Source organism: Eptatretus burgeri, chromosome 7 (assembly GCF_056783735.1).
Source record: "Eptatretus burgeri isolate ZD-2024b chromosome 7, Ebu_testis_v1, whole genome shotgun sequence".
In the NCBI taxonomy this organism is placed as follows: Eukaryota; Metazoa; Chordata; class Myxini; order Myxiniformes; family Myxinidae; genus Eptatretus; species Eptatretus burgeri.
In genome coordinates, this window is record NC_140967.1 from 101671325 (window position 1) to 101693824 (window position 22500).

Genomic DNA, 22500 nt, shown 5'->3' on the forward strand with positions numbered 1-22500 from the left:
CCTCGATCTGTTCATCCATTTCAGAGAAGATTTTTGAAGGTGCTTTTTAAAAAACAACATGGCTGCCGAATCATGTGACCGTTGACAACATCAATTTTTTTTTTCTATGGACCAATTTGTCCCGAGATGACCCTCAAAATTTTTCATACTTATCAGATGTAGCGTTCTACATATGCAATTATGACGTCATGACGAAGAAACCTATGACGTCATAACAAAACCACACTTATTCCCCATGAGGAGTACTTGCCATGTGCCAAGTTTCAATTTTTTTCCCCCTTGATGCGGTTTCAGATACAGAGGTCCAATTTTTTTCAGTTTTTCCACCTTGTCTGCCACACCACGTGACCTATGACGTCATAATTATCGTTAGAACATTCCACATGAGTAGTTGCTCCGATGGTGAAGATTTCGTCTCAATCCGATGAGCAGTTGCACAGAAAAACACTAAAGTTCTGTGCAGACAAACAAACAAACAAACAAACAGACAAACAGATAAACAGACAAACGGAACCAAATGCAATACCCTTTCTTCTGGCGAGTGTACAGTAATAATCATTGGCCTGTACTATTAGCCCTTGGTGCTATTTATTGTCATTTAATGACGTCTAAATGGTTCCAATTCTTCAAGACAACAAAACAGCTTCCCACTAAATTTTCCAACATTTCTCCTTTCCTGCATGAATTTGAACTCCCAACCCTGAGCATGTAGCCCTCTTACACCTCCCATTGCACTATAACGCATGAGATCCCTGCGCTCGGTTCACTGAAATCAAATAACTTCACAAATAATTCATGAGCGCGAGTCGGGAAACCGCTCAAAACCCAGCCAGGACGCAAGGCAGCGATCGAGGGTGCAGAGCCAGGAACCGAAACGAAGATGCAGTGAGACGTGACAAGCTCATCAGATTTAAAATAGAAATCCAAGCAGGTCAACAGACAATGTGAGCATGCTACCCCCAGAGCACGTGGACCACGACCGGCCTGCGTGGACCACAGATGGCCTGTGTGGCAGCTTCCATGGACCATAGACGGCCTGCGTGGACCCCGGACAGCCTGTTTGGACGATTTTGTTGCTGAAGAACTTTCTGTGAGAATAGCTCAACCTCATATTTTGTATACCAGTGTATGCCAGTGCTCTCAAGCCATCCCGCTCTGTCACCATACACTGAGTACTGCACTTTGTGGCTTCACCCGAAAAGGTAGAAAAAGCTGTGTCTGGCCTTGACCCTTCTTAGGTGATGGGCCCAGATTCCAAATAGCATCGGTCGGTGCCCACGTTCTCAAAAGCTGCTCTGTTGCTCTTTCTGCTCTTTCTACACTTTTCAGTCTGCCGTTCTCTTTTGGCCATTTCCCATCTGCCTGGAAGTCAGCAAATGTCACTCCCTTGACAAGAAATGTTCACAAAGTGACAGGATCAACTACAGACCAGTGAGCGGACTTCTACAATTATGAACAAAGTCACATTTAATCCATCATGGCTGCTGAACTCACATATTTCCTCTTTTCAAACAACCAGATCTCTGACTGTCAGTTTAGCTTCCATCCCGGTCACTCAACAATGACATGCCACCCAAATCAATCAACTATGGACATGTCATCCAAGTCACTCAACTATGGGCATGTCATCCGGGTCTGTCAACTATGAACATGTCAACCAAGTCACACAACTCTGGACATACCATCCAAGTCACTCAACTATGGACATGTCATCCAAGTCACTCAACTATGGACATGTCATCCAAGTCACTCAACTATGGACATGCCATCCAAGTCACTCAACTATGGACATGTCATCCAAGTCACCCAACTATGGACATGTCCATCCAAGTCACCCAACTATGGACATGTCCATCCAAGTCACTCAACTATGGACATGTCATCCAAGTCACTCAACTATGGACATGCCATCCAAGTCACTCAACTATGGACATGTCATCCAAGTCACCCAACTATGGACATGTCCATCCAAGTCACTCAACTATGGACATGCCATCCAAGTCACTCAACTTTGGACATACCATCCAAGTCACTCAATTATGGACATGTCATCCAAGTCACTCAATTATGGACATGTCATCCAAGTCACTCAACTATGGACATATCATCCAAGTCACTCAACTATGGACATGTCATCCAAGTCACTCAACTATGGACATGTCATCCAAGTCACTCAACTATGGACATGTCATCCAAGTCACTCAACTATGGACATGTCATCCAAGTCACTCAACTATGGACATACCATCCAAGTCACTCAACTATGGACATACCATCCAAGTCACTCAACTATGTACATGCCATCCAAGTCACTCAACTATGGACATACCATCCAAGTCACTCAACTATGGACAAACCATCCAAGTCACTCAACTATGGAGATGCCATCCAAGTCACTCAACTATGGACATGTCATCCAAGTCACTCAACTATGGACATGCTGCTCCTCTCTCAGCAATGGTTAGAGGCTCTAAATATCAAACAAGAGGTCAGGACCATATCCTAAATATATCTCAGGCATTTGACAGTCTGTCATCCTGCTCTATTTGCCTTGCTTGCTACCTGTGGCAGAGAAGGTCACCTTCATACCTGGTTTTCTGAATTCCTCCACTCACGTAGTCAAACGTATTGCTATGAATGAAATCCTCTTCTAGTGTAGGCTGGAATGCCCCCAAGACAGTATCGCTCGAGGTTGGTCTTGTTCCTCTTCAACCAAAACAACCTCTCTGATGCTCTGGATTCCCCTCTTTCTTTTGTGTCCTTCTCACCCAAAAATGTAGAGTTAATGTGCAAAGATGACTCTCCATTACGTCATACACTACTCCATACTGACTCCTTAGCAGTCAACAGCTACGTCACTTTCTGCCGATCCGAGATTGATTCGGTGCTGGTCTGACAAATGGAACATGTCCTTCAATCCTGCCAAACCTCATAGTCTCATCCTGTCACTCCAGAAAGAAAGTCAAATGAACTTGCCGATCAAAATCCATGGCTTGTCACCGGAAGAGGGTCAGTCTGATGAACGTCAAGGCCTCAACATCCACCATAAATTATCTTGGGGAAAACAAAATTGCAAAGCCAGACTCCAAAGCCAGCTGCAGACTGGGTATCCTCCGTCGTTTCCAGCCATTCCTTAAAAAAGAAATAATAAAAACTACTCACAATCCGCAAAGCATTTGTCAGTAAATAAGTGGAGTACTGCACTCTCCTTTGGGCTGGTGCCCCAGCATCACACCCCTGTCTCATATTGCATTGAAAACTCTCAATACTATTGGCATCTCCCGCAAAGAGGTCAAATAACAAGACCTGTCGCTCTCACGTCGCAAACAGATCCGTGGCCTCTCTGTTTTTACCACCTCTCCTCTGGTCGAGCTGGTTCTGCTGTCTCAGCAATCTGCCCTTCCCCAGAGATTCCAGAAAGTATGCGTTCTTCCACGAACCCCCAACTGATTAAACTTCTAAAATTAAGGCTTATCACACAACTCCACTCTTTTCTCGTGTTTATGGAACCACCTTCTTGAGGCTGTTCAATCCCTCTCTTCCCTCCAGGACTTCAAGTAGGTGGTGGACTACCATTTCATGCTATACCCCATTCCTACCCACAATCTTTCCTCCCTTCGTTAACACTACCTCATATAACCCTAACTTGCAGGTTACTGTGTTTCCTTCCCTCCCCCTTCTCCTCTTTTCCTGTTCATTCCCTTGTGGGCTGGCAGGTGAGCCGAGAGGTATGCACGCTCCGCTTTGAGCTATCTAGACCGGTTTTGAATATTGATGGAGACGTTGTCCTGGTGTTTTGTAGATCGAGTGATGCATGGAATATGTGTGCCATCACTCAGATGGACATTAAGCCGGGCATCCCGTGTGCTGGCATCAGTTGGAGAACCTTAAAGATCCCATGGTGTCATTTACAAAGACGAGGCGAGTATATCGCCAACACCCTGAACGGATTACAAATTCCTGCCACAACCTGCAGAGGGAAACACATCAGCGGCACACCTGCACTCCCAGCAGTGATGAAAATCTACAGCCATATGGCTGCACATGAAATGACGATTTTCCTGTTGTCCCACAGTCTGTCCGTTTCCTTCTTACCCTGTGTGACCTCGTTCTTCCATGAGCCTCGATCTTAGACAGGAAAAAAAAAACAGACACACCGCTAGCCTCATTTACTTTCTACCCTAATCCTAGCCTTCATACTCATAGACACCTGATACAAAGTTACAGTTCCATACTCAATTACATCATCATAATCATAGACTCGTGTACACCATCATACTCAATTACCCACACTCTCATCCTCAGATTATAATAAGAGTTCCTTTTCAAGGAACTTCAACGCAGGAGGAGGTCATTAGGCTCATCAACGCCGACGCAATGGTTGACAACTTACGGTTTGTTCGTCTTCTAACCTTTTAAATGCTGAGTGTCAAGCAAGGTAGCAGGAGCAGGTACTTAAATAAATCTTTGGTATGACTCGATGGAGGTTCAAACTCCAACCTCGTAGCAGATGTTCCAAGTGGTCCAATCATCACACCACTGAGTCTGGTTCATATGATACACCTCTAACCTCATCATCTCCATCCTCACACCTATCCAGCCTCAAATTCATCCTCTCTAACACATCACATCAACAGCCCACTCTTTCTCTCATAACAGCTCACAAAACTGTCACAACACTCTCAAGGAAATGCTGTTGGTAGTCACTCGAAGGTACCAAAAGTATGAACGTATACCAATCATACCTGAATCTTCAACAACGATACACCTGCATGCATTCAGAAAAAGTGACACATTACATACCCTGCTCTGCCGCAGTGCCTCTCCTTGTCTTCCTGCAGTACCTACTGGGTCGTCTTCGTTTCTCCTGGATCCTCCCCGAGTCTGTGCTACATGCTAGAGCATGATATTCAAGGCCAATCGCAATTACGAACCGAACTGCGCATCCTTGTCTACTCCCATCAGCAGCGGACAGAGCTTGTTGCTAGGAGACATCTCTCTCCTCCGAATCGCTGCCACCCATCTTAACTCCTCCCCATCGCTCCAGCCCATCCTCCCTCTCTCCATGGCTCCCAGCCATCCTCTCTCCCCTTCATCATTCCCACCCATTCACCAAATTGCACTCACTCTTATCGATCCTTCCTGTTCTCCCCTCGCTCCCAAACAACCCTCACTCCTCCCCATCGCTCCAAACCATCTTTGCTCCTCCCTTCCTCCTGATACCAAATGCCACTCGCCCTTTTTATCGTTCCTTATCATCCATCGCTCCATCCCACTGTAGTTTCTCCCTTCACCCTCGCTCAATGATCCTCGCTCCTCCCCCATCGCCCTTGAAACGATCCTCGCTCCTCCCCATCACCCTCGCTCAATGATCCTCGCTCTATCTACACATGGTGTCCTCACATTGATGTCCTTTGTTTTAAGAAAATTGATGTTTTGCTCGTTTCGCACCATTTACCATGCGTGGGGACCCAGCTGAAACGGCCGTCAGTCAAATACTGTCTTGGGAGATGGAAGTTTTCAGATGGGGAAATTTTTTGCTTTGACATGAGGTTTCAGTGAATTGGCAGGACAAGCTGGGAATATCCTCCTGTTATTATCTCACATCAATGATGTACATACTTTGAACGGTTCTGCAGACGGTCAATGACATGGGAATTCTGTACGGATCCTCACGAATGGACCACGACTCAGAAAGGATGGTGCACAGCGGTCACATCTTCATCAGAGAACTGTCTGTGATGAATAGATGGTCCATTGAAGGATGTTCAAATGATGGTCAAGTGAGTGAGAAGAATGTAGATTGCATTTGAGTAGATTAACAAAAAATGTGTAATATTTATATATACTAGTACGTACGTGCAAAAAAAAAAACAACAAAAAAAAAACTTTAAAACCGCTTGCCAGAAACAACTACACAGGCCGTTCCTTCGCTCTCGCGTGGCCGTACGTGCAAACCAAAAAACAAAAACAAAAACAAAAAAAAACTTTCAAACAACCACACAGGCCGTTCCTTCGCTGTCGTAAACGACGACTGGATTGGGGCATTGTGTTTAAGAAAATCGAGAAAGTACAGAAATCGAGAAAGAAAGAATACAGTAAGTCGATAAATCAAGAAAAAAAATCGAGAAAGAATACAGTACTCGTCACTATCCGGAAGTCCGGAAGTTACGTCCTCACTGTCCGGAAGTTTGCATATCGCAGTTACGATTATTCTCAATTTAGTTTTAATGGCTAATTATTCAATTAGCACCAACGTATTTTGTCTTTTCGCAATGTCATCGCAAGGAAAAACACAAAGAGAAGAGAAGAGGAAATTTTTTTTTTTAAAACAACAATTTTAAAACATCTACACAGGCCGTTCCTTCACTCTCGTAAACGACGACTGGATCGGGGCATTGTGTTTATCTATAAATGCACATAAGAAATCGAGAAATTATAAAATGCACTAAGTCATAACTATCCGGAAGTCCGTACGTTGTAACCCGTAATGGGGAACGCGGCTGAGGTTCTCTTCCCCATCCGCCACGTCGACGCAGCAACGTGTCTTGTCATTGGTTGGTAAATAAATGGCTACAGCAACGTGTCTTGTCATTGGTTGGTAAATAAATGGCTGCAGCAACATGTCTTGTCATTGGTTGGTAAATAAATGGCTGCAGCAACGTGTCTTGTCATTGGTTGGTAAATAAATGGCCATAACTTGGGAAGCACTGGTCCAATTAATATCAAACCTTGAAAAGGCACATCATGGCAATATAGCTGGCAACATGGCTGGCAAGTTTCAATTAGATCGGACCAGTGGTTGTCAAGAAACAGCGGTCACAGACACACACACACATTGCTGGAATTATATATATATATATATATATATATATATATATATATATATATATATATATATATATATATATATATATATATATATATATATATATATATATGGAATAGGCAAAGCCGAGAAGCGGACTTAGAATTCTTCTTACATTCGCTTCTTAAATATATCAAATTAAACAGTCTTTTTGCAATGAAAAAATAAATATTACCTTAACATTACCTTCACAACAACAACTACACCCCCTAGAACAGGATCTCATCTGAAAAAATAAATATGACCTCAACATTACCTTCACAACGACAACTACACCGCCGAGAACAGGATCTCATCTGAAAAAATAAATATGACCTCAACATTACCTTCACAACGACAACTACACCGCCGAGAACAGGATCTCATCTGAAAAAATAAATACTAGATTGAATGTAGTATTCTTCTTACATTCGCTTCTGACTTTACCTATAACTTGCTCACAACTGTATACGCAATTTCCGGCTGCTTCGGCCTGGATTCGGGATCAGCGATCAAATAACGTAAATCACGATTAAAAATTAATTTTTGATGATGCGGGAGATATCTTTATTAAAGTGGAGGAAATATACACCATGTCTGATATTATTTTGGTCTTTCATGTCTCCGACGATGCCTTTATCTCCCGGCATGCATCATTCCCCATGACAAAAACCGGAAACAAAAAAAAAAAAACGGAAGCTAAAGGGTCATAGGCAACGACATGGATTCCAAATTGCCATGGTATTGTGTTGTTGTTATTGTTGTTTCCTATTCTCTCATGTGCACGCGTTAAGTAACATTCACAAGATAGAAATAAAACCCAATCGTGTTTATATACCGCACAGCGTTTAAAAACAACCGGAAGCAAAAGGTCATAGCTAACGACACAGATTCCAAATAGGCAGGGGTATTGTGTTGTTGTTGTTGTTTCCTATTCTCTAATGTGCACGCATTAAGTATGAAGCTCACTGCGTTGGCTATAAATGGGGTATGCTTTACACATTGTAAGGAATAACGAGCCATGCTTCCCCATTGTCTCTGGTCGCTCACCTGCATTCATTTTTTTTTCTTCATTTATTTATGTTTTCATTTACAGATACTTTCTGACGGTTCTGTGATTTTTCCCGGTGTATCGGCTTCGATGTCCGTTAGCACACAAAATTACCGTGCTTCCCCATTGTCTTGGGTCGCTCACCTGCATTTGATTTTTCATTTATTTTTTTTTTCATTTATTTACATTTTCATTTACGAATGTTTTCAGATGGTTCTGTAATTTTTCCCGGTGTAACAACTTTAATGTCCATCAGCACGCAACATTTCAGCTTTCGAAAATTTCAGTCACCCGGCACGCATCAGCACGCAAAATTTCAGTCACCTGGAAGGTACCGATCTTCAATATCAATCAGTGAGTCAGTCAGTCAGTCAGTCAGTCAGTGATTCGAATGACCTTGATATATTAGATGTATTTTTCACATGAAATGGAGATGTGACAGGCATGTTGGGCCAAATGACCTCCTTCCCTGTCGTTGTCAAAAGGTGGTGTTGGGGGGGTTTTTTGGCCCTTCTGTCTTCGGGTGCAGGGCTATATCAGGCCACTTCAGGGTCATAGAGGAGATTGTACATAAATAATATGCATGCAAGACCAGATGAACGACACCATGAAAGCACATTAAGCCAGGGGCTCTTGAAGATCATTTGGAGATCAATATTGATAAATATCCTCGATAATCGTACGACGATGCCTGTAACATGTCAGGAATTTACAATGACCGACAAAAGTGGATCAAAGATGTAAACAAACTTGCTGACTATGTTCCTTGTGTAGCTCATTCACCGAATTTGGTACCTTAACATCATTCCTGAACATAATGTGTATGCTTTCACGCCTGAGTCCCTGAAATGATGGGATGTTTAGTTCACCAGGTGATAACAAAATCATTTGTCACAATGGCATGAAGACGTTGCAAACAGCCTCATGATCCTGTAACACGAAGTTGACAAAAGCTTTGTCCAACAAGTTGAAAGACCTTGCTGATGCAGAAGACCAACTACTAACTTGCAAGGGACATGCACATACTCTTGTGAATGGTCTTGAACAATCATTGGAAACACCAATATTTTTTTAGACTGCAACCACATTGCTACGTTCATTGGAGGAGTTCAATGATCACCGACCAGATAAATTAGAACTTGAAGTTGAAGGCTGGTAGCAAAGAAAAGATCCCCTCAATTTCTCGGATGTACAAGTAGGAAAGCAAGCCTGCTCACCAGCGATGGAAACACCCTGCAGGTGAGTCTGAAACACCTGAGGAACCGTTCTCAGGATCTCCCAGTCAACATTTCTTAGGAGAAACGTTTCTGGTCATCTTGGACGAATTGTGATCATCGCTTGTGGAAAATTAATTTTATACTGTGCGTTGAGTTGAGGTCAATAAAAATGAAATCTTATCCATTTGTATCTAGCACAAGGTTGTGGGATAGCATCGATGGCTGAGGATATGATATGGCTGCGCCGCTGATGTAGTGCCCTCTGATGATTAGGGCAGAAATTTGGAATTTGTTCAGGGTGCCGGCGATAGCTCGTCCCCTCTTCAAGAAGGACTCGGTGGGATCTATAATGTCCTCCAACTTATGCTGACAGACGGGACACCCGTTTATCATCCAGCCGAGGGACGGCACACACATTGATGAATCATCCTGCCTGTGAAACACAGAGATGACAGTTTATAGCTGGGTCAGGATTCTAACCTTGAGTTTGAGCCCGTGACGTGAGTTAAATAACATCAGGTGGGTTAGAATTGGTCAGCTTGCCATCCTTCAAATTCAGAAGAAAAAAAAAATCTGGAACACCCCCCCAACTACTTTCTCAATAATCCCCTTGAAGAAATACTTGCATTCAAGCTTCTTGGTCTCACTATCTGCCATGATATTTCCTGGGAAAGCCACGTTTCCAAGCTGGCCTCCAAAGCCAGTCACCGACTGGGAATCCTCCATCATGCAAAGTCCTTCCTTGGCACATCTGAGCTCTTGACCAGTGACCACGTACAAAGCTTTCATCCACAGCCTAATGGAGTACTGCTCTCTCCTCTGGGCTGGTGCTCCTGCCTCTTACCTTTCTCGGCTTCACGCTGTGGAAACCATGGCAAGAAGGATCATTGGTATCTCACACGATGAGGCTGAGTCTTTGGGTTTCTCACTGTCTCACCGCAGCCAGGTCGGTGGTCTTTCTGTCTTCTACCGTCTTCTTTCCGGCCTTGCCCCCCCCCACCTTGTCTATGATATGTCCCCCCCCCACCACACACACCCCGCTCCCACCCCAATATTTTAACAGGGTGTTCAAGATCCACCAGCAACCCCCTTCTGGTGAAACAATGAAAATCAAGAATCATTTATCTCCTTCACGCTTTCATTCCTCCTTTTTTCCACCTTTGGAACAAACTCCCTCACTCTCTTCGATCCCAATCTTCCACCATGTCTTCAAAACAGCTGTTCACCACCACCTCTTATCTTCCCACTTCCACAACCACAATCTTTTCTGCCCCCGTTAACCCACCCCAAAACCCACCTCCTTCAAATTCCCTGCTTTCCTTCCTGAAAGTCCTTGTAGTGTCCATCTTGTTTACCGCATGTACCCCATCCCATCCCTCTCCCTTCCACAGATCTCCTAACATGTCTGTTACTCACTGTTGTGTGCTTCCCTCTCCCACCCCTCTTGTGTCCTGCTACCCTTGTTACATGTTGTGTGATAGCACTTATACGAGCCTTGACATTGTATATATATATATATATATATATATATATATATATATATATATATATATATATATATATATATATATATATATCTTTAGGCTGAATGCCAACAGGAGGCACTGCATCAGCAACAAAGACGCGATACCAGCAGTGATGCAACCAGCAGCTGAATGCTGCATACGAAATAATAACAAACACAAGGTCAACACAGAGTGTAATCAACACACGGTGAAATCAACACACACTGAAATCAACGCATGGTTTAATCAACAAACAGTGTAATCAACACGTTGTGTAATCAACACACAGTGTCATCAACACACACTGTAATCAACAAAGTGTAATCAACACACCGTGTCATCAACACACACTGTAATCAATACATGGTGTCATCAACACATGGTGTAATCAACACACGGTGTCATCAACGCAGTGTAATCACCCCACTGTGTCTTCAACACAGAGTGTAATCAACACACACTGTAATCAACACACGGTGTCATCAACACATAGTGTGATCAACACATGGTGTAATCAACACACGGTGTCATCAACACACAGTGTAATCAACACACGGTGTCATCAACACACAGTGTAATCACCACATGGTGTAATCACCTCACTGTGTCTTCAACACAGAGTGTAATCAACACACACTGTAATAAACACACGGTGTCATCAACACATGGTGTCATCAACACAGAGTGTAATCAACACACGGTGAAATCAACACACACTGAAATCAACGCATGGTTTAATGAACAAACAGTGTAATCAACACGTTGTGTAATCAACACACAGTGTCATCAACACACACTGTAATCAACAAAGTGTAATCAACACACCGTGTCATCAACACACACTGTAATCAATACATGGTGTCATCAACACATAGTGTAATCAACACATGGTGTAATCAACACACGGTGTCATCAACGCAGTGTAATCACCCCACTGTGTCTTCAACACAGAGTGTAATCAACACACACTGTAATCAACACACGGTGTCATCAACACATAGTGTGATCAACACATGGTGTAATCAACACACGGTGTCATCAACACACAGTGTAATCAACACACGGTGTCATCAACACACAGTGTAATCACCACATGGTGTAATCACCTCACTGTGTCTTCAACACAGAGTGTAATCAACACACACTGTAATAAACACACGGTGTCATCAACACATGGTGTCATCAACACAGAGTGTAATCAACACACGGTGAAATCAACACACACTGAAATCAACGCATGGTTTAATGAACAAACAGTGTAATCAACACGTTGTGTAATCAACACACAGTGTCATCAACACACACTGTAATCAACAAAGTGTAATCAACACACCGTGTCATCAACACACACTGTAATCAATACATGGTGTCATCAACACATAGTGTAATCAACACATGGTGTAATCAACACACGGTGTCATCAACGCAGTGTAATCACCCCACTGTGTCTTCAACACAGAGTGTAATCAACACACACTGTAATCAACACACGGTGTCATCAACACATAGTGTGATCAACACATGGTGTAATCAACACACGGTGTCATCAACACACAGTGTAATCAACACACGGTGTCATCAACACACAGTGTAATCACCTCACTGTGTCATCAACACATGGTGTAATCAACACATGGTGTAATCACCTCACTGTGTCTTCAACACAGAGTGTAATCAACACACACTGTAATAAACACACGGTGTCATCAACACAGAGTGTAATCAACACACGGTGAAATCAACACACACTGAAATCAACGCATGGTTTAATGAACAAACAGTGTAATCAACACGTTGTGTAATCAACACACAGTGTCATCAACACACACTGTAATCAACAAAGTGTAATCAACACACCGTGTCATCAACACACACTGTAATCAATACATGGTGTCATCAACACATAGTGTAATCAACACATGGTGTAATCAACACACGGTGTCATCAACGCAGTGTAATCACCCCACTGTGTCTTCAACACAGAGTGTAATCAACACACACTGTAATCAACACACGGTGTCATCAACACATAGTGTGATCAACACATGGTGTAATCAACACACGGTGTCATCAACACACAGTGTAATCAACACACGGTGTCATCAACACACAGTGTAATCAACACACCGTGTCATCAACACACACTGAAATCAACGCATGGTTTAATCAACAAACAGTGTAATCAACACGTTGTGTAATCAACACACAGTGTCATCAACACACACTGTAATCAACAAAGTGTAATCAACACACCGTGTCATCAACACACACTGTAATCAATACATGGTGTCATCAACACATGGTGTAATCAACACACGGTGTCATCAACGCAGTGTAATCACCCCACTGTGTCTTCAACACAGAGTGTAATCAACACACACTGTAATCAACACACGGTGTCATCAACACATAGTGTGATCAACACATGGTGTAATCAACACACGGTGTCATCAACACACAGTGTAATCAACACACGGTGTCATCAACACACAGTGTAATCACCTCACTGTGTCATCAACACATGGTGTAATCAACACATGGTGTAATCACCTCACTGTGTCTTCAACACAGAGTGTAATCAACACACACTGTAATAAACACACGGTGTCATCAACACATGGTGTCATCAACACAGAGTGTAATCAACACACGGTGAAATCAACACACACTGAAATCAACGCATGGTTTAATGAACAAACAGTGTAATCAACACGTTGTGTAATCAACACACAGTGTCATCAACACACACTGTAATCAACAAAGTGTAATCAACACACCGTGTCATCAACACACACTGTAATCAATACATGGTGTCATCAACACATGGTGTAATCAACACATGGTGTAATCAACACACGGTGTCATCAACGCAGTGTAATCACCCCACTGTGTCTTCAACACAGAGTGTAATCAACACACACTGTAATCAACACACGGTGTCATCAACACATAGTGTGATCAACACATGGTGTAATCAACACACGGTGTCATCAACACACAGTGTAATCAACACACGGTGTCATCAACACACAGTGTAATCACCTCACTGTGTCATCAACACATGGTGTAATCAACACATGGTGTAATCACCTCACTGTGTCTTCAACACAGAGTATAATCAACACACACTGTAATAAACACACGGTGTCATCAACACATGGTGTCATCAACACAGAGTGTAATCAACACACGGTGAAATCAACACACACTGAAATCAACGCATGGTTTAATGAACAAACAGTGTAATCAACACGTTGTGTAATCAACACACAGTGTCATCAACACACACTGTAATCAACAAAGTGTAATCAACACACCGTGTCATCAACACACACTGTAATCAATACATGGTGTCATCAACACATAGTGTAATCAACACATGGTGTAATCAACACACGGTGTCATCAACGCAGTGTAATCACCCCACTGTGTCTTCAACACAGAGTGTAATCAACACACACTGTAATCAACACACGGTGTCATCAACACATAGTGTGATCAACACATGGTGTAATCAACACACGGTGTCATCAACACACAGTGTAATCAACACACGGTGTCATCAACACACAGTGTAATCACCTCACTGTGTCATCAACACATGGTGTAATCACCTCACTGTGTCTTCAACACAGAGTGTAATCAACACACACTGTAATAAACACACGGTGTCATCAACACATGGTGTCATCAACACAGAGTGTAATCAACACACGGTGAAATCAACACACACTGAAATCAACGCATGGTTTAATGAACAAACAGTGTAATCAACACGTTGTGTAATCAACACACAGTGTCATCAACACACACTGTAATCAACAAAGTGTAATCAACACACCGTGTCATCAACACACACTGTAATCAATACATGGTGTCATCAACACATAGTGTAATCAACACATGGTGTAATCAACACACGGTGTCATCAACGCAGTGTAATCACCCCACTGTGTCTTCAACACAGAGTGTAATCAACACACACTGTAATCAACACACGGTGTCATCAACACATAGTGTGATCAACACATGGTGTAATCAACACACGGTGTCATCAACACACAGTGTAATCAACACACGGTGTCATCAACACACAGTGTAATCACCTCACTGTGTCATCAACACATGGTGTAATCAACACATGGTGTAATCACCTCACTGTGTCTTCAACACAGAGTGTAATCAACACACACTGTAATAAACACACGGTGTCATCAACACATGGTGTCATCAACACACGGTGTCATCAACACACGGTGTCATCAACACACAGTGTAATCACCCCACTGTGTCTTCAACACAGAGTGTAATCAACACACACTGTAATAAACACACGGTGTCATCAACACATGGTGTCATCAACACACGGTGTCATCAACACACAGTGTAATCACCCCACTGTGTCTTCAACACAGAGTGTAATCAACACACACTGTAATAAACACACGGTGTCATCAACACATGGTGTCATCAACACACGGTGTCATCAACACACAGTGTAATCACCCCACTGTGTCTTCAACACAGAGTGTAATCAACACACACTGTAATAAAAACACGGTGTCATCAACACATGGTGTCATCAACACACGGTGTCATCAACACACAGTGTAATCACCCCACTGTGTCTTCAACACAGAGTGTAATCAACACACTGTAATAAACACACGGCGTCATCAACACATAGTGTAATCAACACACGGTGTCATCAACACATAGTGAAATCAACACACACTGTAATCAACACATGGTGTCATCAACACATAGTGTCATCAACACATGGTGTAATCAACACACGGTGTCATCAACACAAAGTGTAATCAACACACGGTGTCATCAACACACAATGTAATCACCCCACTGTGTCTTCAACACAGAGTGAAATCAACACAAAGTGTAATCAACACATAGTGTAATCAACACATGGTGTAATCAACACACGGTGTCATCAACACACGGTGTCATCAACACACAGTGTAATCACCCCACTGTGTCTTCAACACAGAGTGTAATCAACACACACTGTAATCAATACATGGTGTCATCAACACATGGTGTAATCAACACACGGTGTCATCAACGCATAGTGTGATCAACACATAGTGTGATCAACACATGGTGTAATCAACACACGGTGTCATCAACACACAGTGTAATCACCACACTGTGTCATCAACACATGGTGTAATCAACACATGGTGTAATCACCTCACTGTGTCATCAACACACTGTAATCAACACACGGTGTAATCAACAGATGGTGTCATCAACACAGTGTAATCAACTCATGGTGTAATCACCTCACTGTGTCATCAACACATGGTGTGATCAACATACACTGAAATCAACACATGGTGTAATTAACACATGGTGTCATCAACACACTGTAATCAACTCACAGTGTCATCAACACACTGTAATCAACTCACGGTGTCATCAACATAGTGTAATCACCTCACTGTGTCAACACACTGTAATAAACACACGGTGTCATCAACACACACTGTAATCAACACACGGTGTCATCAACACACACTGTAATCAACACACGGTGTCATCAACACACAGTGTCATCAACACATGGTGTAATCAACACATGGTGTCATCAATACACTGTAATCAACTCACGGTGTCATCAACACACTGTAATCAACTCATGGTGTAATCAACACATGGTGTCATCAACACACTGTAATCAACTCATGGTGTCATCAACACATAGTGTTATCACCTCACTGTGTCATTAACACACTGTAATAAACACACGGTGTCATCAACACACACTGTAATCAACACACGGTGTCATCAACACACAGTGTAATCAACACATGGTGTAATCAACACACTGTAATCAACACACCGTGTCATCAACACACGGTGTAATCAACACATAATGTAATCAACACATAGTGTGATCAACACACCGTGTCATCAACACATGGTGTCATCAACACACCGTGTCATCAACACATGGTGGAATCAACACATAGTGTGATCAACACATAGTGTAATCAACACACCGTGTCATCAACACATGGTGGAATCAACACATGGTGGAATCAACACACACTGTAATCAACACATGGTGTCATCAACACACCGTGTCATCAACACATAATGTAATCAACACATAGTGTGATCAACACACCGTGTCATCAACACATGGTGTCATCAACACACCGTGTCATCAACACATGGTGGAATCAACACATAGTGTGATCAACACATAGTGTAATCAACACACCGTGTCATCAACACATGGTGGAATCAACACATGGTGGAATCAACACACACTGTAATCAACACATGGTGTCATCAACACACCGTGTCATCAACACATAGTGTGATCAACACATAGTGTAATCAACACACCGTGTCATCAACACATGGTGGAATCAACACACACTGTAATCAACACACGGTGTCATCAACACATAATGTAATCAACACATAGTGTGATCAACACATGGTGTCATCAACACACCGTGTCATCAACACATCGTGTCATCAACACATGGTGGAATCAACACATAGTGTAATCAACACACCGTGTCATCAACACATGGTGGAATCAACACATAGTGTAATCAACACACCGTGTCATCAACACATGGTGGAATCAACACATAGTGTGATCAACACATAGTGTAATCAACACACCGTGTCATCAACACATGGTGGAATCAACACACACTGTAATCAACACATGGTGTCATCAACACACCGTGTCATCAACACATAGTGTGATCAACACATAGTGTAATCAACACACCGTGTCATCAACACATGGTGGAATCAACACACACTGTAATCAACACACGGTGTCATCAACACATAATGTAATCAACACATAGTGTGATCAACACATGGTGTCATCAACACACCGTGTCATCAACACATCGTGTCATCAACACATGGTGGAATCAACACATAGTGTAATCAACACACCGTGTCATCAACACATGGTGGAATCAACACACACTGTAATCAACACACGGTGTCATCAACACACCGTGTCATCAACACATAGTGAAATCAACACATAATGTAATCAACACATAGTGTGATCAACACACCGTGTCATCAACACATAGTGTGATCAACATATAGTGTAATCAACACACCATGTCATCAACACATGGTGGAATCAACACACACTGTAATCAACACACGGTGTCATCAACACACGGTGTAATCAACACATAATGTAATCAACATATAGTGTGATCAACACACCGTGTCATCAACACATGGTGTCATCAACACACCGTGTCATCAACACATCATGTCATCAACACACCGTGTCATCAACACATGGTGGAATCAACACATAGTGTGATCAACACATAGTGTAATCAACACACCGTGTCATCAACACATGGTGGAATCAACACACACTGTAATCAACACACGGTGTCATCAACACACCGTGTCATCAACACATAGTGTAATCAACACACCGTGTCATCAACACATGGTGAAATCAACACATAATGTAATCAATACATAGTGTGATCAACACACCGTGTCATCAACACATGGTGTAATCAACACATCATGTAATCAACACATGGTGTAATCAACACATGGTGTAATCAACACATGGTGTAATCAACACATGGTGTAATCAACGCATAATGTAATCATCACATGTTTTAATTAACACATGACGTAATCATCACATGGTTTAATAAACACATGGTGTAATCATCACATGTTTTCCTAAACACATGATGTAATCATCATATGCTTTTATTTAATTAACACATGGTGTAATCATCACATGTTTTAATTAACACATGGTGTAATCATCACATGTTTTAATTAACTCATGGTGTAATCATCACACATTTGAATTAACACATGGTTTAATCATCATTTTTATTTAACACAAGGTGTAATCATCACATGTTTTATTTAACACAAGGTGTAATCATCACATGTTTTATTTAACACAAGGTGTAATCATCTCATGTTTAAATTAACTCATGGTGTAATCATCACATGTTTTATTTAACACAAGGTGTAATCATCACATGTTTTATTTAACACAAGGTGTAATCATCACATGTTTTATTTAACACAAGGTGTAATCATCACATGTTTTATTTAACACAAGGTGTAATCATCTCATGTTTAAATTAACTCATGGTGTAATCATCACACATTTTAATTAACACATGGTGTAATCATCACAAGTTTTAATTAACACATGATGTAATAATCACAAATTTTAATTAACACATGATGTAATAATGACACGTTTTAATTCACACATGGTTTACGAATCAGGTTTTAATTAACACATGATGTAATCATCACATGTTTTAACACTTATTTTTTCTTCTTTTTTTGTATACCTTGTCGAGGCTCGGATGAGAACTAACACACAACGCACAGCAAGGGGGGAATGCGACAAGAGGGGTGGGGTGGGAAGGACAAAACAGTGGGGAACAGAGACATTAGGAGATCTGTGGAAGGGAGAGGGATGGGACGGGGAACATGGGGTATACAAGATGGACATTACAGGGACTTTCAGGAAGAAAAGCAGGAATTTGAAGGAGGTGGGTTTGGGGCGGATTTACGGGGGTAGAAAAGATCGAGGATTTCAATGAGGGACGATAAGAGGTGGTGGTGAACAACTTTTTTGAAAGCCTGGACGGAAGAATGGGATTGAAGAGAGTGAGGGAGTTCATTCCAAAAGCGGGGAAAAAAAGGGATGAAAGAGTGAAGGTGAAGAGTGATTCGTGATTGTTGGCGGACCTTGAGCGTCCTGCAGAAATATGGTGGGGACAAATCGCAGACAGAGCAGGGGGGGCGAGACCGGAGAGGAGACGGTAGAAGACAGAAAGACCACCGACCTGCCTGTGGTGAGAGAGTGAGAGGCCCAAAGACTCAGCCTCATCGTGGGAGATACCAATGATCCAAAATGCCTTGGTTTCCACTGCATGAAGCCGAGAAAGGCCGAGAAAAGAGAAAGCCGAGAAAGCAGTACTCCATCAAGCTGCAGACGAAAGCTTTGTAAGTGGTCAGGAGCTCAGGTGGGCCGAGGAAAGACTTTGCACGACGGAGGGTTCCCAGTCGGCGACTGGCTTTGGAGGCGGGGTTGCAAATGTGGTTTTCCCAGGAAAGATCATGGGAAATAGTGAGATCCAGAAGCTTGAAAGAAAGGACGTCTTCAAGAGGATTGTTGAGAAAGTAGATAGGGGGGGGAGGGGTTCCAAACGGTCCTTTCGGAGAGACAAAGTGACAGTGTGAGATTTGTCTGGATTGAAAGACATGTTCCACGTGTTGGACCAGTTTGTGATTTTATCCAGATCTGCAGTGAGCGAAGAAGCTGCTGCTTGCCGGTCTGAGGGATGACAGATGGTACGGCAGAGGGTGAAGTCATCAGCAAAGAGATATAGAGGATTTTCCAAAGAGTCAGAGAGATCATTGATGAAAACCAGAAGAAGAACAGGGCCCAGAACGCGACCTTAAGGAACTCCAGCCTGGACAGGAAGAGGGGATGAAAGAACTCCATTTAGGGCCACACGTTCACTGCGACAGGGGAGGAAGTCTGCGAGCCATGAGTGGAAATGGCCTTGGATACCCAAGGAAGAGAGTTTGGTGAGTAGTGCAGGGTGCCAGACTGTGTCAAAAGGACATGATATGTCCAGGGATACGTCTCAGATTTCATGTCTGGAATTGAGGACCTCCAATCATTGTTGGAAGAGCAGAAGCAGCATATCCAGGGTAGAGTGACCTGGTCTGAAACCAAATTGATGATCGGAAATCAAGCCATTGGAGAAGAGGAAGGATTTAATATCTGAAGCGATAATGGATTCCATAACCTTGCTGATGATTGGGAGAAGGCTGATTGGTCTGTAGTTGCAGGGATCTGTTTTTGCACCTTTTTTGTGCAGGGCAGTTATGTTTGCTGATTTCCAAGCAGATGGCAGATGACCTTGGGCAAATGAGAGGGTGAATAGAACAGAGAGAGGGTGAGCAAGAGCAGAAGAGCAGGCTTTGAGGACACGTGGGCTGATGCCGTCTGGACCGGTTGCAGAATCTGAGTCGAGGTTTGACAGCAAGCTCTCCACCTTGTCAGGAGAAAAGGACACAGAGTCACGGACAGTTGGGTGTGACTGGGTAAGGTGGGTACAGAAAGCAATTGGTTTCGGACACAAGATTTTGATGCAAACACCGAGTTTAGGCATTCATCCTTTTCATGTGCGGTATCAGCAGTGCGGCCATTTGAGGTAATGGAGAGGATCGAGGGGAAACATCCACCAGAAACGGATTTTATTAGACACCACTAGAATTTGGAGGAGGGAGAGAGGTTTGAGAGTTCAGACTTGAGCTTAGAAAGATGTTGTTTTCTGGCTCTCCTGAGGGTAGACACACACTTGTTCCGAGCTTGATGGAAGGAACTGAGCTTACCCTCAGTTGGGTTATCTTTCCATGAGGCAAATGCAAGTTGTTTCAGGACAGCTGCCTCACCACAAGCTTCAGTGATCCATGGGTGGGAGGAAGGGTAGGACAACTGAAGACGAGAAGGGATAAATCTGTGCATCAGGGAGAGCAAGTTTCTTTGAAAGAATTCCCAGGACGAGTTGATGTTGGAGAAAGTAGAGACAGGAGAGCAGTCTATAAGTTTGATGGCTGCTTGGAGACCCTGCCAGTGGGCTTGAGTGAAATGCCAGACTCGACGGCGGTGAGGTGGTTCTCTGATAACAGCCACAGACATGTCCACTTTGACAAGTACGTGGTCAGAAGAACCAATTGGAGCGGAGGAAGAACAGCAGATATTGTCAGGGAAATTTGTCCAAATCAGATCCAGAAGAGATGGAGTACCATTGGTTGAGATCCGGGTCGGGAAATTGACCGATTGAGTCGCAGAAGTCGTTTGCTGAGGTGCCATGACAGGTGAGAGAGGTACCCACACCTAGCCAACTGGCATGATGACAATTGAAGTCGCCACATATGAGGAAGAGAGAGTTTGGATGAGAAGATAGAAATTGGTTCATGTTTTCCTGACAGTGAGGTGTAAATGGAGTCATCACTGTTTGGTGGACGGTAAAGTACACATATAAACATGAGGTGGTCGTGGAGGGAAGCCGTAGCCAGAGGTGTTCCTGGGGATGTGGAGGAGTGAGGGCAATGCATGGAGAAGGAGGAATAGAGTCTTTGATGAAGAGAGCAGCTCCGCCGCCAGGACGAGACTCAGGTCTGTCATACCGGAGGAGGGAGTAACAAGGGAGAGATACTTGGGAGTCAGACACATCTTGAGGGAGGAAAGTTTTTGTTAGGCAGATTATGTTTCGTTTGTCAGTGGCAACCTGTATGGAAAGATCTGTAAGGTTTGAGCGAAGGCCCCGGATATTTGAGGTCCACACTGTTCATGAAAAGGGTGGGGAGGAGGTTTTGGGTGCAGGGGATGTGAGAGGAGTGGGAGGGGAGGACAAGGGGGGAGGGGGAGATAAGGAGAGTTCTTGAAAGAGTGTGGGGGATTGCAGAATAGCTCGGGGAGGGGGCCGGATGAGGAGGAGAAAAGGCTCTGTGGGGCTGGGGGGAGAGGAGAAAAGGCTCTGTGGTGCTAGAGTGTGGGCAGAAGGCAGTTGAGGATTTTAGGAGGTGGAGTGATAAGATGGAGGTGAGAGGGCAGGGGAAGGAGGCAGCTTTGTGGATGTGAGTGGGGACAACTTTGAGAGGGGTGAGTGAGGGGGTGAATGGTGGGAGAAGGGTGAGTGGGGAGAGTTGAGGGGGAAAGGTGAGGGGGAAGTTTTGGGGAAAGGTGAAAGGGGGGTTTGGAGGGAGAAGAGAGTGATGGTTGCTTTGAGAGGGAGGGGTGAGTTGGCACTGAAGTTGGAAAAACAGAATGGTTGATTGGAAGCGAAC

At 43.2% G+C, this 22500-nt stretch overlaps 1 protein-coding gene across 5 annotated transcripts in view; it reads right to left on the reverse strand.

Moving 5' to 3' along the window:
• BEAN1 (brain expressed associated with NEDD4 1) overlaps window positions 1–22500 on the reverse strand; it is a 65870-nt gene that overhangs the window by 38703 nt on the left and 4667 nt on the right. Inside the window, exon 1 of one of the 5 annotated variants that reach the window (XM_085889939.1) lies at window positions 4804–5354. The exons of 2 other annotated variants lie outside the window; for them this stretch is intronic. The gene's annotated coding sequence lies outside the window, so the exon portion shown is untranslated. Of the gene's footprint in view, window positions 1–4803; window positions 5355–22500 lie in introns of those variants that run through there. 2 more of the 5 variants (XM_085889938.1, XM_085889934.1) reach the window with 2 other exon arrangements.